The sequence below is a fragment of the Puma concolor genome, chromosome C1 (genome assembly GCF_028749965.1).
Source record: "Puma concolor isolate L17-30 chromosome C1, mPumCon1.1.hap2, whole genome shotgun sequence".
Lineage (NCBI taxonomy): Eukaryota > Metazoa > Chordata > Mammalia > Carnivora > Felidae > Puma > Puma concolor.
Window position 1 is genome coordinate 215614112 of NC_141674.1, and position 17840 is coordinate 215631951.

At 38.7% G+C, this 17840-nt stretch overlaps 1 protein-coding gene across 1 annotated transcript in view; it reads left to right on the top strand.

Moving 5' to 3' along the window:
* Nucleotides 1-16967, top strand: part of LOC147578739 (DIS3-like exonuclease 2) — a 179507-nt gene extending 162540 nt beyond the window's left edge. Inside the window, exon 10 of the transcript XR_015255628.1 lies at nucleotides 16829-16967. The gene's annotated coding sequence lies outside the window, so the exon portion shown is untranslated. The remainder of the gene's footprint in view (nucleotides 1-16828) is intronic.
* Nucleotides 16968-17840: the final 873 nt, after the last annotated feature.

Consider the following 17840-nt stretch of genomic DNA (forward strand, 5'->3'; position numbering starts at 1 on the left):
CCACCACATGGCATCTTTTCTGTACCCCTGTCTGCACGTGAGCTGGATTGTTCTGCCTCTCTCTACACAGCAGCCGGCTACCTGTCAGTAGCCTACACAGCCCCCAGTGGTACTGCCAGTCCTCTGCAGGTCACATCCTGAAGTCTAGGTCACGATACAGAATTTCTAGGGTAGAAAAATCTTATCGGTCTAGCCTGAGACAGGTATTTGCCCTGATCAGTAGTTTTAACCAGAGGTAGTGGTCCAAGGTCCCATGGCCCACCGCCCAATTGGTAGGGACTGTGTGGGACTTGAGTCTCTGGGAACAAGTGTGGATAAAGTAAACAGATTGAATGGCCTGTCTCTTTGACCTCTAATTATCGTATGAAGTCGAATATAGGAATAAAGTCGTTTTCGGGAAGTTTAGAGGAGGTGGGTGAAGGGAGAAATCTAGGATTGTTCCTGAGAGAACGGAAGCCCCTTTGCTGGAAGATCACTCTGCCTGAGAGTCTGGAGTAGACAGGAGGGGACGTGACTGAAGGCAAGCAGTCCTCACAATCTATCATATTAACAGAGAGGAGACGGGGAGAACCTGGAGTAAATGGGTTGCAGTGAAGGAAGCAAAAAGAGTGACAAGATTCAGGGGAGATAAGGGAGGTGAAATCCCCTAGATGTGCTCACCAATTAGAAATGGGGCATGAATGAGAAGGACAGAACTGTGGATGAACTTGCAGACCTCTGACTTGAGTGTCGTTGGGGAGATGACAATGGTGTTGAACCACAGTGTACTGCGGGCAGGTTCAGCTCCTACCATGCCCTTCTCTTATGCCTCATTGCTTGCTGTTTCCCAGGCTGGCTGTGTGTGTTCGTAGCTCCAGACTCTTACACACCACACTTCCTTTCCCAGCAGTGGCTTTCTCCTCTCCCTGCTATTTGTTTAGTGAAATACTCCACTTTTAAACTTAACTCCATTGTCTACTTGAAAAATGTTCCCTGATTCCTCCCTCCTGGGTGCTCCCATAGTCTGTAATACTACTGTTATTATCACTCTGGCCTGTTTGTATTGTAATTGCTTATGAAAGTTATTTACTTGGGCATGAGTTCCTTTAGGACAAGGATACTCAGTGAACGTTTGCTGGCTGGTTCAATGGCCTTAAGGAGGCCATCAATCTTGGTGCCCCCTTCCGGGCAAGCATTGCTTCTCTGGCACCCCTCGTGCCACTTTGGTGCCTCCTGTGATGGACAGCCCAAAGACTATTACAGTACTGGAGACCTTTGGGTGTTAGAAAGTTATTTTTCATCTTGTTCCCAGAACTGTCATGAGATATCTCAGTTCAGCCTTGTTTACTTCTGTACAACACACCTGTCACATTTTCTGTACTCTTCATCCTATAATGCTAGCAAAAACCTGAAGGTAATCGTTCTTAGTGAACCCTTGCTGGCTTTGAGGGATCACTGCTTTTTGTTATGCATCACAACATATTTAATACTTTTCCTATTTAGTACTAGGCTTTTGTCCAAGATACTTAAAAAGCCACAGTGGCTTCCTTACTGGAATGATCTGTAATTATGTAATCAGATTTACAGTTTTAAGAGCTTCCCAACCCTCTTAAATCATCTTTCCCTTTAGAAAGTCCTGCAGTGGAATTCATGCCTATATTTTCTCAGACCTTTGTGAAATCTCCTGTCCTAAAGTCTAGAGTTTATAATCACAGCCTTCCCTTCCAGGATGTCATAGCATGGAGATACTGTGGTCACTCTCTTCTAGATTTGTTATGGTTCTTCTTCTTGAATATTTAAGGATAAATCTTGAAGAAAATGGAAAAGTTGTAGAGCAGCTACTGTGAGGAACGTGGTAGTGTTTCGTGGCAGCACTTTAGACTAAATGAAGATATATAACTTGAACTGACCTAGAGCAAACAGACATGTTTATGTTATTTGCTCTAGCAAACTTTGGTAGCTTTAAGGGAGGAGGAAAAATAAATAGGTCAGTGCAGGTATAGCAGGCTTGAGAGATTTAGGGTTGAACTTGGGATTGTCTAGGTTTAATGGGAGGCTATTGAAATAGAGGAATTGAGAAGGAGTCACGGTGCTGTTCATTTTAATGAGAGTGAAGGACAGCAGCTTCCATTGGAGAGAGTGGCTGGGTGAGATGAAGGAAGGGAAAGGGAAGTTCTGATTGATGACACATGTGGAAGAGGAGGAAGTGGTTGGTCGGGGGACGGGTGATCTGTTCTGGTATCTTCATCTCCCAGCTTTGACCAGTAAAGTGCCAGTTACCAATTAGAAATATATATTTGTAGACTGTTGGAAACAAATATCCTTTAACATTCCATTCAGTTTGACAGATACTGAATTTCTTATAAGGTAGATCTAAATTAGGGGGATGGTCGTTAAATTATACTAAATTGTATTTAGTAGGAGAGTGAGATAGTAACTAGGTTGGTAGAAAAAAAATAGGAGAAATTAGTTTCATTGAGGCATAGCCTACAAGAGTAGCAAATTGAAAAATAGCTCCGTCTAATCTTTCCCTCTGTGCGAAAGGAGTACTTCACCTGATCAAGAGTATGTTCTTTATCTGAAGACTCTTCTGAAGAAGAGGCTGAGTTATATAATCCTGTGAACTTGAAACTTAGACTTTATCTAAGTCCTTTCCGGGGTGGGGGCACAGTATCACTTGCCCTGGCTGAGAGACAAAACGCAAATCAGGCTGAGGAAGGGGCTCTTTTTTTTGTGTGTGACTGTTGGGCTCCACCTGGTGGCCTGGAAGGACCATCTTTGGAAAAAGCTGGGTCTTCAACATCGAGAGCATCCTGGTCAGAGCGGAGCAGAGGCAAAAGGGGTGGAGGACGACAGTGGTTCTGAGCCAGGCTTTGGTGCCAAATTGTTCTTTCCCTCGCGCTGTGTGCGGTCATTAACACTTCTTCCGTGGTTGTCAGCTTCATCCTCAACTGCTAGTGCCTCTTCTCGAAAATACTATTTTAAGGTAGGAGAGAACCTTAGCTACTGTGAGCCTTCTCTTAAAGTCCTTAAATGCTTGCATCCTCCTCTTTGCTCCCTTCACATTGACATTTGGCTCTTCAGTCTCTAGCTTCAGGGTCTTCCCTAAAATCATGTGGTATTTTCGAGCCTTTCTTCTTTTCCACATTCCGTTGTCTTTTCACTGACCTGCCCACATTCCTAAAGTCCCCATTCCTTACTTGCTGTTTTCTCCTGTGTCATGTTGATGAGCCAGAAAAATGGAAAATAACGTCTTTTCTCCTGATTTTAGAAAATAATACGTAACATATACAGCCAAAGACATGGTGTATTTGCCACACTTTCCTTTCTGTGTGCTGTTACTGAACTTCTGGGCTCAGGTCTAGCTGATATTTGTGCTCCACTTGAAGGTTCTCAGGGATCTGATATCGTTGTACCTGTTTGCATGGAGTTTCCAACATGGGCCAGCACGCACGAGAGCATTTATTTGAGGGATAATCACTCCAAGACTGTCTGGCTTGGCCTCCTGTGTGTGGCCTAGTTTTAAGGCTCAAACTCTATAAGAATGTGTGATAGAGAAAAGACGATGAATGGTTTAGAACACTAACGTGGACTGTTCAGTGTCCCTATTTTCTTTAAGGCAAAGAGGCCAATTTGAGAGACTTTCTTGCTTAATTTCTTATATCTATAGCTGGTCCCTTACTTCAATAAGTTTTTCACTTGAACATGACCTGGGCCTAATGCTGCTTTATATAAAATTCTTACGTGCACACATAACCCCCACCTATTAACTACAGGAAGTTAGGAATATTGTTTCAGCACTGTCCCGATTAATTTTACAGTAGGACGCAGTTGTAATATCATTGATTGTGAATGGGAACAGTATTTGTGGAGGAGCCTGGTGAGTGAGAAGTATTGAGGTGGTAATCCTTATAAATTACTCTAATGAGGGCCTCCTGGGTGGCTCAGTTAAGTGTGTGACTTTGACTCAGGTCATGGTATTGCGGTTCGTGGGTTCAAGTCCTGCTTCAGGCTCTGTGCTGACAGCTCAGGGCCTGGGGCCTGCTTTGGATTCTGTCTGCCCCTCCCCCGCTCACGCTCTGTCTGTCTCTCTCTCTCTCTCAAAAATAAATAAACATTAAAAAAATTTTTTAAATAAATTAATGAGGAAAGCTTTCTATCTCAAAACTACTTATTATAATATCAAAAATAGAAAAAATTTAAAGAATTTTTTGAAATATATACATATTATATATTTACTATTAAAATTATTTAAAACACGAACCACTGAAAGTAAAAAAGAAATTCTAGAATTTCACCCCCAGAAATAATCACTATTAAGGGTTTGGTGTATATTTGTCTAAAATATTGTTTTTAAAATATTTGTTAACATTCATTGCAAAGTATGTTTCACAAACAAAAGTACATATGTAATACTTATGTAATTTTTGAATTTTCATATTAAAACCAACCCATGAACTCAGTACCCAGATTAGGAATTATATTGCAATATTGTTGAAGCGTCCTATGATCTTCTGTACCCTAACCACTAGTTTTTTCCCCAAGAGGTAACCACTTTCTCAAACATGCTAATCAACATGTGCTTTTCTTTATGATTTGCCCATATTTATTATCCTTAAAAGTACTAGTTTTGCTTGTTTCTAAACCTTACCAAAAATACCATGCTACATTCTTCTGCGACTTGCTTTTTTTTTATTTAACATTGTTTCTAAAATATATTCATGTATTTCATTCATCTTAATTTGTAGTATTTCCATTTCCTGAAATAAACCACAATTTACTTATCTAGCAGTGGATATTTGGGTTGAACTGAGGTTTTGCTCTTAGAAATAATGCTCCTATGAACATATCAGTGCTTACCAACTAAAGTTTCTCTAGACTCTACTTAAGAGTAAAATGACCACATCACACCCATGTGCATGTTAAACTTAACGACTTTGTAGCTGAACCATTTTCCAAAGCGGCTGTGCCCATTTTTAGTTCTAGTAGTATGAGTTTCTGTTTCTTCACATTCTTACCAACACTGGATATAGCTAGATTCTTCCATTTTTGCCATTCAAGTGGGTATAAAATGGTATCTGATGATCTTAATTTATATTTTCCAAATTACTAATGAGATTGAGCATCTTTTCCTATTTTTATGATCGTTATGTTTTCTCTTCTAGAAAATGTCCTTATATTTTTTATATTTTTTTCACAGGTAATTTTTTGTTTGGATAAATTTATAGAAATTGCAAAAATGGTACAGAGTTCCTATAGACTTTTACCCAGCTTCTCCTTATGTTAGCACCTTACAGCACCATAAAATATTTATGAAAACTAAGAAATTAAACATTGGTATGATTAGTAACATTGGTATACTTAATTAAAGTATAGAACTTATTCATATCTTACAAATTTTTCCACTAACATCCTTTCCAGTTTGAGAAACTGGTCCAGAATCCTACATTGCAGTTAGTTGTGATATTGCTGTAGTTGTTCCAGTTTATGACAATTTGTCAGCCTTGTCTTTCATGGCTTCACACTTTTGATTTTGTAGAATGTTTTTCAGTTTGGCTGGTCTAATGTTTTCTCATGAGTAGACTGAGATTAAGCATTGTTGGGAAAGACATCACAAAGGCAGTGTGTGTCACATCAGGGAGTACATGTCAGTATGTATTACTGGTGATGTTAACCTTGATCTCTTGGCTAAGGAAGTACCTGCCAGAATAACATACTTTTTTTCCCTTGTAATTTATTGTATTTGGGAGAAGATTTTTTTGAGACTATCCAATTAAACTTTCACCCACTCATTTTATTTAGCATTTTTTTTATTGGGCTGTTATTTGATTAATTTGGAGCTAAAAAACATTCTAGGAAGTAATCTTTTTAACAGTTACTGGTAGGGAAAATATCTTCTCAACAGTTTATGACGTGTTTTTTCATGTTATTAATGTTAAGTTCTGAACGTTTTCCAACTTTTTGCATTTTCAAATTGCATTTTCCAACTTTTTGGTTCTGGTGTATAGAATTATAATTAACTTTTGTATATTAATGCTGTATCCAGCCACTTGCTAAATCCTGTTATTAATTCTAATAGTTTGGACATAGTTTCCTTTGGAATTTCTATGCAGGTAATCACATCATTGGTGAGTAATGACAAGTTTCTTCCATTCTAATCCCTATAACTTTTATTTCCTTTTCTTATCTTCCTAAACTGGCAACTTACAATTGGAGAGAAGATATTTTCCACAGTAATAAGTGATGAAAGTGCAATTTTGAATGAAAGTAATAGTAGCAGGCATTTTTTAATTTTTCCTGATGTTTTTTAAAGGATAGTATTAATGATTTTGCTAATGCGGCAGCTAGTTATTAAAGGACTCAAAATACCTAAATACGTGTCTTTGGGTTTTATTTGTTTGTTTTTACTATCTTCAGTTTTCTTACTTTCCCTTTGGAGTTTCAAGGAGGAATAGATGCCCTTTTTCCAGGCCCTAAAGCATTAATTCGTTTATTTTATTCACTAAACCATCATCTGTTAGGCACCTAAGATGATTAAGACTCAGAGTAAGATACAGAAATAATGTTTATTCTCTTTAGGATGACCCTTTTCATCTGCTGGTAAGTAGAGATATACCTAAAGCACTATGATACAGTTAGAAAGTGGCATGTGCCAGAAAGGAGATATAACAAAGGACAGTGATAGCATTGAGGAGAGAGATTTGCTCTGGAGGACAGGGTGGCTTCCTGACCTTGCTGCTATATTCCATGAAGTTGAAATGAACTCGGTTTATGTTTTGTGGGCCTGCTTCAACATGGAAGCCATAAAGGGAGTGCCTTTAAGATAGAAATACATTGCTTAAGGAAGGAGCAACTTATAGTATTTTTATGCTCTAGAACCAATGTGAACAGTCCTGAGACTTTGTTTTTTATAATAAGTGTGTTACATTTTTTGTTTCAGAATGAAGGAAGAGAAGGAGAAGTTTGCTTCTCATGAAAGATATTTTAAAATACTTTATATTAGTTAGGATGGTTTTACCACCAGGTGGTGGAAAACCCTGACCTGAAATGATTTAAACGTTAAGAGAACATATTATTTTACAGAAGTGGGAATCCAGAGGTTGTTGCGGGCTCCAGGGCCCAGTATAGTCAGTGACTTTGTGATGTTGTCAGGTTCCCCTTTGTTGTCTTCAGTGGTCTAGTAGAAGGTTCTTCATGGTAGTGAAGACAGCTGCCAGTATGGTCAGACTACATGCTTTCTAGATCACATACAGCAGGGAAGGGGGGATCCTATCCACCAACCATGATATTGAGAACAGTCTCCAGTGGAACCACATCCTGATTTCATTAGAATAATGAAGATCTGCTTCTGGAGCTGAAAATGAGATGTTCCCTATATGAAAAAGGTTAGGTTTCTGTTAAAAAGGAGGAAGAGGGAAATGAATGTTGAGTGGGCAACCAGCACTGGGCATCACAGGTTTTTATTAGATTGTAATAAATGTTCCTATACTTTTTAAATTAAAAAAAAGTTAAAATATTAAAGGAAGTTTAGAAAATGAGAAAAAAGTCATTCATAATCCTCCCTTTCTAAAATAATTAATGCCATTTTTAGCTATTCCCCATCAATCTTCTCATAAATGTTTTTACATAGTTAAATTATACTATATCTTTGTACATTTCTTTTGTTCTTATAGTTCTTTTTTTTTTATTTTTTTTAACGTTTATTTATTATTAAGAGACAGACACAGAGTGTGAGCAGCGGAGGGGCAGAGAGAGGGGGAGACACAGAATCTGAAGCAGGCTCTAGGCTCTGAGCTGTCAGCACAGAGCCTGACGCAGGGCTCGAACTCATGAACCGCGAGATCATGACCTGAGCCGAAGTCGGTCGCCCAACCAACTGAGCCAACCAGGCACCCCAGTTCTTATAGTTCTTATGTAACCCTGGACCTAGTTTCCCCTATTTGTAACATATTAGTATGGTACATTTGTTACAACTAATGAACCAGTGCTGATAACATTATTAACTGACATCCATACTTGTACTCAGAAATCCTGGAGTTTTAAAAATTGAATGTCCTTTTTCTGTTCTAGGATACCTATACATTTATTTGTTATCATGTCTCCTTATGGTCCTCTTGGCTATGAGTTTCAACGTTATTTTTGAAGGACATTTACAAAAAATTTTTTTGTTTATTTTTGAGAGACAGAGCATGAGTGGGAGAGGAACAGAAAGCAAGGAGAATCCAAAGCAGGCTCCAGGCTCTGAGTTGTCAGCACAGAGCCCTACATGGGCCCAAACCCATGAACTGCAAGATCATGACCTGAGCTTAACCAACTGAGCCACCCAGTCACCCTTTGAAGGACATATTTTAATGCAGAGTAGTGGTTTTTAAGTGTGGTTTAAAAACCTCAAGTGTGGTTTTTAAGAGAATTGGCCAGACATTTTGATGCAACTTTGAATCATAGTTGTCCAAAAGCAGCTGTTGCGATCTTTTAAGACAATGAAGACAGAAACTACCTAGAAAGCTATAATATTGGAACTATAATATATGGAAGGGAATTTTACTTGCAGTATTCATTTTAAGTAAAATTTACACCAAAATTAAAAAATGAAAGCAAACCCTTCTGTAAGACAAATAGGCAATGTATATAAGTCAGTTCCCTAGTAGGTCATGCTTCTGTTTAGATCCCAAGGTATTCTGGTTTTTAGGGTTGCAGCAGAATTTACGAGTAAAATAGCGTAAGATTTTTTCTGGGACATCTAAAGCCAAATGCTTGAGCTCTTTCAGCATGCTGACTGGTTAGATTTTTATCTCCTGCAGGCTATCCTGGCTATGGCGCTGTCAATTCTATCTCCGGTGAAAATCTATAATAAATTTATTTAAATAAGGTACTTGAGAAATGTTCTTTGGAACTTAGTAAAATAAATGTTAATTACTACTAATAGAAACTTGGAGTCATTGATTACATTTGGAAGCTGTAACCAAAATATAATTTTGTCTTTACGAGCCGTATTGTAATTTTGGTAAACAAGTCAAGATTCTTTGGATTCAAAATAGAGTCTAGTGAAAAATTTTTGCCAGAACAGAAAGCACCAATAAAACTAAATAAAAGACAACTATTTTTCTTCATTAAATTTCAGTTAACATTCAGTGAGTGATATGACTTGTTCTGACAATTAATATTAAGTCCATCTTTACCAGCTTACTTTTGTCCTCCTTCTTTTTCACCGCCCCACCCCCACAGAGGTGGATTCGGTACTCAGCGCTAGTCTTTTGGGGAAATTTCTTCATTTCTTGGTAGGCCATAGTTCTTCATCTAGTAGTTTTTCAGGACAGGTTTATGAGAACTATATTCTTCGAGTTCTTGCACTTAGAAATCTTCATCTTCAAAGTCCAGTAGGCTTCACTAGGCTATGTTTCAGTGGTGATTTTCTGTATTAGTTTTACCTGAGACATGGCATATACTTTCTCCATGTGAAATTTCTTTTATTTCGGGAAAGTTGTCTTAATGGCATGGAAAATGTTTTCTATTCCATATATCTAGTTCCTTGAGGAATACCCCTTATTCCAAAGTTGGATCTCCTTCATCTGCCTTTCATATCTGTCTGTTTTCTCTGTAATCTTTTAAAACACTCTTTGTACTTTCCAGTTTCATCTTCCTCACTTCTCTCAAGCTTTTTCTCAATGAACCTTATTTTTTTTCAGAGTTAGTCTTCATTAGTTACCTCCTTCCTTAGGTACCTCCATCAAAAATGACCTTCACTTGGGGCGCCTGGGTGGCTCCATCGGTTAAGCAACTGACTTTGGCTCAGGTCATGATCTCACGGTTCGTGGGTCGAGCCCAGCATCAGGCTCTGTGCTGACAGCTCAGAGCCTGGAGCCTCCTTCAGATCCTGTGTCTCCCTCTCTCTCTGCCCCTCCCCCTCCTCGTGCTCTGTCTCTCTTGTCTCTCAAAAATAAAGTTAAAATTTTTTTAAATGACCTTCATTTTGGAGTGGTTTTATTTTTCTTCTCTACTTATTTCCTAGGTCTAAAGCACTAGGTTTTTATTTCCTTTTGTAAAATTAATGTTTTTAATATGCACTTGCATCTTTGAGCTCTTTCTTTATAGTGGTGATATATCCTTGTGAATATCTTTGGTCGAGATACCAATTTCTGTGTCCACATACTTACAGAATATGTTTTTTTTTTCTTCTTCTGCCATTTCTTTACCTTGTTTCTTTCTTCCTGTTGACATGCAGTATTTTTTTAATGAAATGTCTGGGATGTCTCCTTCCCATCTTTAAATAATGGTGTCTTCCCAGATTTTAGTACTATATTTTAAAAGTTGGATATTATAAAATATCTTTTGTTCAAATGTTTAGACCCTTTCCCACTTCAGGCATAAGATAATAATTTTTGGCCATTCTAAAATCACCAGCTAAGAGTAGGGTGGCCAGTGTGTTTTAAGTCTGCCTCACAGAGACTGTTACTGATGCTTTCACTACATAGAAGAATGTGTTTCTTTTCACACTAGTTTCATTCTCTGCATTCTCCGTATGATCTACCTCATTGTTTATACATCCCCAGAAACTATGCTGATTTTGTGTAATTAATTATTTTATGTGATTTGTGATACATTAGGGTAGAATCATTTGAAATTGTGTTTTATGGGTAAATGGTCAAATATATTGGCAATTTCATGTCTCAACATAATCTGTGGTTAACTTCTCTGTATTATTACTCACCGCTCTTGAATCTTTACTTCTGAGTCATCCCTCAACTGGCTTGAATTGCAAATATGTTTTTTTCCCCCCAGGAAATGGGTAGTATACTTTGTGCCTTGTTTTATCAATTGGGAGTCTAGCTTCCAATTCAGAGGAATCATGACTATAGCCCTAGCAATATTAAAATCTTTCAGTTGTAGAGGTGAGTATTATTGGGAATGGGTCTTAAATATGATATTGAAAGTCCCAACTCCTCCCATGCCCTCTTGGTTCCCAGACCATGTGCTTGACTCTAGGATACTAAGAGCAACATTATATCCTAGAGGATAGCAGTCCAGCCTCATAAGATGTTGCCTTCCAATTTAGTTCATTAGTACGCTATTACACCATTCTAATCCGTGAATTCAGTGAGCTTTGCTACTTCTGGAAGACTAAATCCTCAATTACGTACAGTGTTGAGTAATATAATAGTTTAAAAGATAATTTGGTAAATCTGTGGGTTGCGTTTCTATAAGCAAGATCGGTGGACCAAATGAAGGTAGCAAACCCAAACCCAGAGTTAGTGTTTCTTTCAGTGGAGAGAAGTAACTGCCCTCTCTATCACAGAAGAGCTCAACAAACTCAATCTGCTATCAAGTAGTTGGTGGGTCTTCTTGCTGTGGTTCTGAATCAGAGGCTCAGAGCTGGTTGCTGCTGGCATACTGGCATCCTGCAGGTGTGGTAGTCAGGTCCTCATTAGTGAGAGGAAGTTTATGCTGTGGAGCTAATTTTCTGCTGCTTTGTACCTTGTTTGTATTCCCATTGAGCAAACCCTGCAGTGGTTGGGGAAGGAGGTTGGTTGACATTCTCGGGACAAATCGTCCTGCTTCCACAGTGGAAGTCTTTTGCTGAGCATTCTTATGGAACACAAACAGTCATACTCTGGGTTCATTTCAGTAGGCCCATTTCATGCCCATGTCTCTTCCCCAGATGTTCTTGTCACCAGTACTCCAGTCTTTCTTCTTTCAGCTCCCTGTGATCTGCTAAACTTGTAGCAACTGCTCATCAGGCCATGTTTCTTCAGCCAAAGTAGACCATGGATATATTGCTTGAAGTTCTGCTTACAGGGAGGAAGTTTCTGCTCTACTCTCTTTTCAGAGACCACCCCTTAGAATGGATATAACCCTATCATAGTCCACTTATGATTCATGACAATGGAAGGTCAGTTGGAACTAGGCATCCAAGGTCCTCAGACCTTTCTGCATCCTCCTATATAATAGTGTGTGTGTGTGTGTGTGTGTGTGTGTGTGTGTGTGTGTGTGTAGAAAAAGAGTGTCTGGTTCTCTAAGTCTTATTCTTTGTGATTAGTACCCCCACATTTCACATGAGAGACTCAGTGAGACCCTGAATTTAATGATGTTAATGATGTAATAATTTACTGCCCTTTGAATCCCCCCCCTCCCCCCCCCCTCCCCCCCGCCCCGTACTTATCCTGGCAGCTGCAAGAGATTCAAAATACTTGTTTGAGGGGCACCTGGGTGGCTCAGTCGGTTAAGTGTCTGCCTTCAGCTCAGGTCATGATCTCGCAGTTCATGAGTTCGAGCCCCACATTGGGCTCTCTGCTGTCCATGCAGAGCCCACTTCAGATCCTCTGTCCTCTCCTGTCTCTGCCCCTCCTCTGCTCATGCTGTCTCCTTCTCAAATAATTAATAAATAGATAAATAAATAAATAAATAAATAAATAAAACAAAAACAAAATACCTGTTTGATATACATAGGAAGTCCCTGAGTTTTCAGCTTAGCCTGGAATCAAGGACTTAGAGGCTGACCATGTAACTCTTTGCTTACATCCCTTTTTCAGGTTCTTCAAGCCTCTCACTTTCTGTGAGCTCCTTGATTTCTTTTCAATAAGTTCCTTTTCCATTCAGTTAGTTTCTTGTGCTTGCAACCAAGAACCCAGACAGATAAAGGCATTAGTTTTAGGAGATGAATGTAGAAAACAGAACCTCAGGAACCTATGAGAATAATAGATGGGTTGGAAGTAACTCAGGTCCCATTAATTTCCAAAATGTCCTTCAAACTTCAAAGGCAGTGACAACAGATTCCTTAAATCCTCAATAGGAATTTCATTCTAGTGAACACAGGTAATAATGTAGTCATTTTGAAAATTAATGAGACTTGAGTCTTTAACTGTATAGAACCTTTTGTTTATTTTTAAGTAAGCTCTACACCCAATGTGAGGCTTAAACTGACAACCCTAAAATCAAATGTTCCATCCTCAACTGACTGAGCCAGCCAAGAGCCCCATGTCTAGATTCTTTTTTTTTTTTTTAATGTTTATTTTTGAGACAGAGACAGAGTGTGAGCAGGGGATGGACAGAGAGAGAGGGAGACAAAGAATCTGAAGCAGGTCCAGGCTCTGAGCTGTCAGTACAGAGCCTGATGCAGGCTCGAACTCATGAACCGTGAGATCATGACCCAGGCTGAAGTTGGACATTTAACTGATTGAGCCACCCAGGTACCCCCCCTCCTTTTTTTTTTTTCTTTAAATAGGCTTCGTGCCCACTGTGGGGCTTACACTTATGACCCTGAGCTCAAGACGTGAGCTGAGATCAAGAGTAGGACGCTTAACCGATTGAGCCACCCAGGCGCCACCCACAGAAATTAGTAAGAATCTTGAATATTTAAGAAAATTGTAGGTGAGAACAAAGGCAAATCTGGAGAGCCAAGGACAAGAAGTCCAATCATCATCTTTTATCAGGATTAGTTTGGCCACAATGCCAATGGTTCCTACCAGTGCTTTCTCAGAACAACATTGCCACTGGACACTGCTACTACCACTGCTATCACTGGAAACCATCCGGCTGCCACGAATGAATCTTAAGCACCTCTTGGTTTTTGTGTCATTCTCTCCACATTCAAAGTCATGAGTTATGGCAGAGTCTAAATCATACACAGCGTGCTGGCCTCTGGTTTTCATAGAATGAGAGGGGTCTTCTATAAAGGCCTGGCATTATGTAGCAGACTAGTCATTTCTTTAATGGAAACTGTAGTTCTTTGGCCCATTTACATGTCACGTAGAAGTCTTCTTTTCTGATTTGTATGCTTTTTCTTTCCTTTTCTTGCATTATGGCACTCAGTGGGACCTCCAATACCATGTTTAATAATATTGGTGAGAGTTAACATCCTTGTTGTCTTCCTGGCCCAGAGGAAAGCATTTAGTATGTCACCATTAAGTTTTGCTATTAGCTCTAGAGTTTTCATAGGGGCCATTAATCAAGTTGAGGATTTCCTGTTCATTACTCATTTATTCAGAGTTTTGATCATGAATGTATGTTGAATTTTGTCCAATGCTTTTTCTGCATCTATCAAAATGATTGTATATTTTTCTCATTTTTTGCTAATATGGTAAATTATATTGATTTTTGAATGTTGGACAAATCTTTAAATCTTCACTTGGTCATCAGGGTGCCTGGGTGGCTCAGTTGGTTAAGCATCCAACTCTCAATGTCAGCTCAGGTCATGATCTCACAGTTCGTGAGTTTGAGCCCTACATTGGACTGTGCACTGACAATGTGGAGCCTGCTTGGGATTCCCTCTCTCTCTCTCTCTCTCTCTCTCTCTGCCCCTGCCCTGCTTGTGTGTTCTCTCTCTCTCAAAATAAATAAATATTAAAAATACATACATATTTAAACCTTTACTTGGTCATGATGTATTATCCTTTTTATATACAGTTAACCCTTGAACAATGCAGGGATAGTGGCACTGAAGTCTCACACAGTTGAAAATCTGTATATAACTTTTGACTTTTTCCAAATTTGACTACTAATAGTCTACTATTGAGTGGAAGCCTTACCGATAACATAAACGGCCAATTAACACATATTTTGTATGTTATGTGTATTTTATACTCTAGTCCTACAACAAAGTAAGCTAGAGAAAAGAAAATGTTAAGAAAATCATAAGGAAGGGAAAATACATTTACAATACTGTATTTACCCATTGAAAAAAATCTCTGGTAAGTAGACCCACACAGTTCAACCTCATTGTTCAAGGGTCAACTGTATTGCTATTTCTGTCTGCTAACATTTCATAAGAATTTTCAGTCTGTGTTCACGAGGGATATTGACCTCATGAATCCTTTGTCTGATTTTGGTTTCAAGGTAATGCTGGCTTCATGAAACCAGTTGGAAAGTGTTCCACCCTTGTCTGTATTCTGAAATAGTTTGTATGGAATTGGTATTAATTCTTTCTTAATGCTGTACATGGCGGCATTTGCCAGTGAAGCTATCTGGGCGTGGAGTTTTCTTTGTAGGAAGGTTTTAAACTATGAATTCAGTTTTTAAAATAGATATAGGACTATTCAGATATTGGTTTCGGTTTGAATAATCTTAGGCAGTTTGTGTCTTTCAAGGAATTTATCCATTCCATGCAAGTTGTTGAATGTATTGGCTTAAAGCCATTCATAATTCTCTTATCCTCTTAATGCTTGTAGGATCTATAATGATGTTTCCTCTCTCATTCCTGATTCTGGTAACTTCTTATTCTTGATTAGCCTCACTAGAAACTTATCTATTTTATTCTCTTTTCAAAGAATCAACTTTTGATTTTATTGGTTTTCTTTATTCTTCATTTTCTGTCCAGTGATCCTTATTTCTTAATTATTTTCTTCCTTCTGCTTACCTGGGATCTTACTTGCTTTTCTTTTTTCAATTTTTTCGGATAGAAGCTTAGATCACTGATTTGACACATTTCTTCTTTTCTAATATGAGCATTTATTTAAAACATAAATTTCCCTCAAAGTAATGCTTTAGCTGCTTTTCACAAATATTGACATATTGTGTTTTATTCATTTTGAAATATTTTCTGATTTTTTTTTTAGCCCACTGGTTGTTAAATTTCCAAATATTTATGGATCTTCCTGACAGCTTTCTGTATTTTTTCCCTCATATTTTTGCTGCCTTTGGCTTTTTGGTATGCTTTCTGGGAGATCACCGCCTAAGTCGGAGAACATAGCACTGGTCTGAGCCTATGTTATATGTGAGCAGCCCACAGGCAACCTGCAGGCTGCCTCGAACCTATGCTGGTGGGCAGTTGTGTGTGCCAACTATGGGCTGGCTTCTCTTGGCTGGCACGTGGCAGGCTTCCCTGCTGCCACCACTGCCTAGTTCCAGTAGCAAGCCTGAAGATGGGAATTCATTAGAAGTCTGCATATGAGGCCACCGCATCCCCAGTCTCTCCCTCTACCACTGTGCACTTAAGAGCTCTGACAGCCAGGCATCTACCCTTACAAAGGATACAGAATCTTCTTCAAAGAAATTGAATGGCTCCAGAGACAGCCCTAATGCCAGATCTAAACTCCTTACAGGAAGACTATCTCCTATTCAACACCTAACTTAAGGCTTATAGTCTGAACATAGCATGCCAATACTTAGGAGAATTGAGCACTATCAGTTTTGTTTTATATGACCCACAGATGAAGAGTGATATTTGCCTTCTAAAGGGTGGAACCCTACCCATAGCATCAGAACTAGCCTATTAAATGCAATCTTACTTTTAATAGACCAACATCCCAAAATGTGAATGGTGGTTTGCCAAATGACCAGATTATAGATAATTTTAACTTTCTTCTTGGTGCATTTCTGTATTTTCTAACTTCTCTACAGTAAACATATATTACTTATATGTTCAGATGAAAATATTTAATGTATTAAGGTAAAAATTAGAATTGTGAAAAATATGTAAGTGTCAGATTCAATCTAGTGAGCATGACTTAATGTGTAGGTGCTATGAAACTAATGACTTAACAGTAAACTGAGCTGATCAGAATTGTCTCTAAAGGTGTTTGCAAGAGAAGGAATTGACAAAAGGCTTTTACCGATATCAATTTGACTTTTTCATGAAAAACAATTGCAAGAGGCCCAAGAAAGGCCAGCTGGCCCAACTCCCCGCATCAGAATTCCCAAAGAAAGTTAAAATTATACTGTAGACAGGGATTTAACAGGACAAGAGTATCACTGTCTCTTCTCCTTGGCCCCCTACTCACTGGTGATGGTGTTCTTGCTGGGGAAATTCGGACAGGAGGTTTTGAAGATTTCCTACTGCCTTCTCTTTTAGAGAATAAATGATGCCTATGGTCCATTTATTCACTAACATAGTTGTTCCTCTCTGTCCTGTCCACAGGCATCTGGCTAAGAGTCTTGGGCAGGCTGGTGAAATTGAGCCTGAAACAGAAGGAATACTAACAGAGTATGGTGTGGATTTCTCTGATTTTTCTTCAGAAGTTCTAGACTGTCTCCCTCAAGGTCTGCCCTGGACAATCCCACCAGAGGAATTCGGCAAGAGAAGAGATTTAAGGTAAATATCTGAAGCTCTTTAAGAACAACACGTTTCTACCTAACTTCAAACTTAACTTCTTAGGGACGAGGCTCAGATATTTCCATCTTTCTACCAACGTTCAAGTTCAGTTCTATTGAGAATTAAGTGCTCTGTACCAAATTTTGGCAAATTATGGTGCACTAAATCACTGCCTGTTTATGTACAGCCCAAGAGCTAAGAATGGTTTTTGTATTTTTAAGTGATTGGAAAAAGTCAAAATGAAAAGAATCCTTAATGAAAACTATATGAAATTCAAATTTTAGCATCCATTAAGTTGTATTGGAACGCAACCATGCTTACTTGGTTATATTTTTTTCTATGGCTGTCTTTTTGTACTACAACATTAGGTTGAATAGTTGCAATAGAGACCATATGGTGTGCAAAGGGCTCTCTGGCCCTTGGAGAAAAAGTATGCCCACCTCTCTTCTAGACCATTCTAATTTCAAAAGATACAATTGCCATCTTTTTTTCTCCTTGTTATGCCCCATAGGTCTGGTTGAATAAAGACAGTGTTATCTGGTCAGAAGTACCTTCCTTCACATGGGCCTCTTCAGGCACAGAGCAAAGGATTCAAAGCTTCTGTGCTTGGAGCTTCATTTTAAAGCTTTACTTTTAGGTCTGGAATTTGTTGGAAAGTACTTTTGTGGTATTTTTATAACAACATCTTCTTTGAAGATGTTTCTTCATTGTGGGATGTTAGTTCTTTTCTGATATTTCTCTTCAGAATTTGGTTTCGGTACTGGCATTCATTTTGGATGCCACATGGAGATATTTAGAACCAAGAAACTTTTCGTACAACCCACTGAGGCTGTGGAAG